The sequence below is a fragment of the Piliocolobus tephrosceles genome, chromosome 1, assembly GCF_002776525.5.
Source record: "Piliocolobus tephrosceles isolate RC106 chromosome 1, ASM277652v3, whole genome shotgun sequence".
Lineage (NCBI taxonomy): Eukaryota > Metazoa > Chordata > Mammalia > Primates > Cercopithecidae > Piliocolobus > Piliocolobus tephrosceles.
This window is the reverse complement of record NC_045434.1, coordinates 167,675,375-167,679,747: the sequence shown is the minus strand read 5'-3', so window position 1 is coordinate 167,679,747 and position 4,373 is coordinate 167,675,375. Positions and strand designations below refer to the sequence as shown.

The 4,373-nt window shown below is 42.3% G+C and overlaps 1 pseudogene across 1 annotated transcript; it reads left to right on the top strand.

Annotated features, from left to right (window-relative positions):
- Positions 1-1,663: 1,663 nt before the first annotated feature.
- On the top strand, positions 1,664-2,070 carry LOC111522720 (annotated as a pseudogene). Its single transcript, XR_002725312.2, has one exon. The product of XR_002725312.2 is annotated as a 28S ribosomal protein S14, mitochondrial pseudogene (transcript).
- Positions 2,071-4,373: the final 2,303 nt, after the last annotated feature.

Genomic DNA, 4,373 nt, shown 5'->3' with positions numbered 1-4,373 from the left:
AAAAAAAAAAAAAAAAAAAAAAAAAATAATTAAATAAATAAATAAATGGATGCAGATGGTTGTGGAGAAGCTCTCTTGACAGGATCCGCAAGTTTGCCGCTGACGCAGTGAAGCTGGAGCGGATGCTGACAGAATGAATGTTCAATGCACAGAATGGAAAGTAGTGCAGCCCTGAGGCTGGACTCCAGTTCTGCACTGCTGGTCAGCTGGGGTCTGACTGCACATGGCTTCTGATGAATCTTGCATTTTTTACAAATTGGAGCAGGGACAGATCATAGATTTCCGATTTTATGTAAAATTTTGCCTAATACATTAAAGCAGTCACTTAAAAAAATGCATGCTTGTCAAAACCCATAGAATGTATAAGAAACCTAATGTAAGCTATGGACTTTAATTAATAGTAATATATCAGTATTGGCTCATCAATTGAAATAAATGCACCCTCCTAATTCAAGATTTTAATAATAAGGGAAATTGGAGTGGGGAATAAGGGTATATGGGAACTCTCTGTGCTTTTCACTCAATTTTTCTGTAAACCTAAAACTGCTAAGAAAAAGTCTATTAATTAAATAAATTAAAAAGTGGATAAACAAATGAAGAATAAATAAATATAAAAGACAGCTATGAGTGTGTTGAGCCAAGGATTATGATTAATCCAGTTCTATGCATCTGAGAGTTATTAAAAACAAATAAGTAAATCAAAGACAAACAGATTCCCAGAATGGAACCCAGAAAAATCTAACATTATGAAGTAAAAGTAAAATCCTATGCTTTGCACTCAGATATCAATTATGTAAACAGAATGCAGAGATTAATAGGGATTCATATAGGAAGAGTTCTAGAAGTTTTCATTGATAATGCAATGATCTTTTGTTGTTGTTTTTATTTTTTTATTTTTATTTTTATTTGAGACAGGGTCTTGTGCTGTCGCCCGGGCTGGAGTGCAGTGGCGTGATTGCAGTTCACTGCAAACTCTGCCTCCAGGCTCAGGTGATTCTCTCATCTCAGCCTCCCGAGTAGGTGAGACCACAGGTGGGTGCCACCAAGCCTGGTTAAGTTTTGTATTTTTTTGTAGAGATGGGGTCTTACCATGTTGCCCAGGCTGGTCTTGAACCTCTGATTTCAAGTGATCCACCTGCCTTGGCCTCCCAAAGTGCTGAGATTACAGGTGTGAGCCACTGTGCCTGGCCTGTTGTTTTTAAAGATGACAAAAATATAGTCTCAGGCTGTTTGAATATTATTACTAATTGAGTTTAAAATGGTGTTCTGACAATATTTATTTATTTATTATTATTTTTTGAGATGGAGTTTCACTTTTGTTGCCCAGGCTGGAGTGCAATGCCGTGATCTCAGCTCATTGCAATCTTTACTTCCCAGGTTCAAGCAATTCTCCTGCCTCAGCCTCCTGAGTAGCTGGGATCATAGGTGCCCACCACCACGCCTGGCTAATTTTTTGTATTTTTAGTAGAGACAGGATTTCACCATGTTGGCTAGGCTAGTCTCAAACTCCTGACCTCAGGTGATCCACCCGCCTCGGCCTCCCAAAGTGCTGGGATTACAGGTGTGCGCCACCATGCCCAGCTGACAATATTTATTTATTTTTAAAATTTCCCCTTCTTAACAAGACTACACTAAAATGACAGCAAAGAAAATAAAAAGGGGGACAACATGGCGGCCTTCATGCTGGGTTGGCTGCTTCGGACGTTGAAGCAGATGGTTCCTTCATCAGCTTCAGGCCAAGTTCGAAGTCACTACCTAGACTGGAGAATGTGGCGCGATGTGAAGAGACGAAAAATGGCCTATGAATACACAGATGAGAGGCTACGTATTAATTCATTCAGGAAGAATACCATTTTGCCAAAAATTCTTCAGGACGTGGCCGATGAAGAAATCGCTGCCCTCCCCCCGGATAGCTGTCCTGTTAGAATCAGAAATTGGTGTGTTATGACGTCCCGTCCGCGTGGTGTGAAGTGGCGCTGGAGGCTTAGTCGTATAGTCTTCCGTCACTTAGCTGACCACGGGCAACTTTCTGGGATCCGGCGAGCAATCTGGTAAATGAGCTCCAGAACCTATTGAGCTTGCAGGGAAGCCAGTTCCAGCAAGAAAATATTTTTTTAATAGACCAAACCCTAATCTCTACAGGGGCCCAGTGCAGTTGTTTGGCCTACCTGATGCTATCTCTAAACTACTTTTAAAATGAAGAAATTTGGGTGTTTCATGTCAGTGAATTATCTTTTCTCTTGGACTTAATAAACATACTGTTCCATACATAGTGCAAAGAGTAGTATAATAAATATTTTCTGTGAATAAAAAAAAAATGAAAATAAAAAGGTACAAACCCACAATAATGAAGAGGCTGGAAGGGAAAGATATAAGTAAATAAGAAATTTCAACAAATTGTAGCAGTTAACCAATATAAAAGACATAAAAGAGATAGAGGAGTAGCCTAGCATACTGCGGAGGTGGATGCAGCTAAGGAGGAAGGTGGTATGTCTTGCAGAACTGACTGACACGGTTTGGCTCTGTGTCCCCACCCAAATTTCATCTCGAGTTGTAATTCTCGCATGTTGCAGGAGGGGCCTGAGGGGAGGTGATTGAATCGGGGGGTGGTTTCCCCCATGCCGTTCTCATGACAGTGAGGGAGTTCTCATGATATCTGGTTGTTTGATAAGTGTTTGGCAGTTCTCCCTTCACTTTCTCTCTCCCACCACCATGGAAGACATGCCTTCCTTCCCCTTTGCCTTCCTCCATGACTGTAAGTTTCAGGAGGCCTCCCCAGCCATGAGGAACTGTGAGTCAATTAAATCCCTTTTCTTCATAAATTACCCAGTCTTAGGTAGTATCTTTACAGCAGTGTGGAAATGGACTAATATACCAATAGTCACAGGATTGAAGGTGAGGATAAGACTTGGGCAGAGAGTTAGGGATTAAATGAAGGTCCTGTTGCATCTGAATGCGCAGAAACTAGGTATCTACCACACAGGAACACCATTTTAAGACTCTCCTCCAAAGAAATTGGATGGTCCCAGAAAAAAGACCTTTGCAAAAAGCCCTCTCGGGTCTCCCAGCATCATGATTTGTTTCCTACCCCAAATCCTGAATCTGCCTACTGGTAAGCCTCACCCTATTCAGACAGAGCTCCCAATCTATTGTCTCATTCTGAAATATGAACTGACAGCTCATCAGCATACATTTAAGAAAAGTCTGCATAAAGCAAAGGTCAGAAACAACCCTAGAGGAAACAGAACTCATTCAGGAGACAGAAGAGAACTCTAAAATACTTAATGTCTTCAGAGAGATTCAAAGTCATGCTTGCTTTGGCAGCACGTATACTAAAATTGGAGATTCAAAGCCATCTTTGAATAGATGCTTTAAAAAAGGAACAGACTTTTTAAAAAAAGTCTGGGCCTGGTGGCTCACGCCTGTAATCCCAGCACTTTGGAAGGCTGAGGCAGGCGGATCATGAGGTCAGGAGTTTGAGACCAGCCTGACCAACATGGTGAAACCCTGTCTCTACTAAAAATAATAATAATAAAAAAAATTAGCCGGGCATGGTGGTGCTCACTTGTAATCCCAGCTACTCAGGAGGCTGAGGCAGGAGAATTGCTTGAACCTGGGAGAGGCGAGGTTGCAGTGAACAGAGATCACGCCACTGCACTCCAGCCTGGGCAACAGAAGGAGACTCTGTCTCAAAACAAAAACAAACAAACAAACAAACAAAAAAACCAAAAGACAAAAAACAAAAGAAAAAGGAACAGACTGGCCAGGTGTGGTGGCTCACACTATACCCAGCACTATGGGAGGCCAAGGTGTGTGGATCACCTGAGGTCAGGAGTTTGAGGCCAGCCTGGCCAACACGGTGAAACGCCATCTCTACTAAAAATACAAAAATTAGCCTGGTGTGGTGGTGCATGCCTGTAATCCCAGCTTCTCAGGAGGCTGAGGCAGGAGAATCGCTTGAACCTAAGAGGCGGAGGTTGCACTGAGCCAAGATCGCGCCACTGGACTTCAGCATAGACGACAGAGCAAGACTCCGTTTCAGGGGGATAAAAAAAAGATAGAAAAAAGAACAAACTAAACAACAATGGCAACAAAAAGAAAGTATCCTTGAAAAGTAAAAAATATGACTGCTAACATAGAAAAGTAAAATCATCTTTTAATTTCTTTTAATTAAAATCAAATATTGGCCGGGCGCGGTGGCTCAAGCCTGTAATCCCAGCACTTTGGGAGGCCGAGACGGGCGGATCACGAGGTCAGGAGATCGAGACCATCCTGCCTAACACGGTGAAACCCCGTCTCTACTAAAAAATACAAAAAACTAGCCGAGTGAGGTGGCAGGCACCTGTAGTCCCAGCTACTTGGGAGGCTGAGGC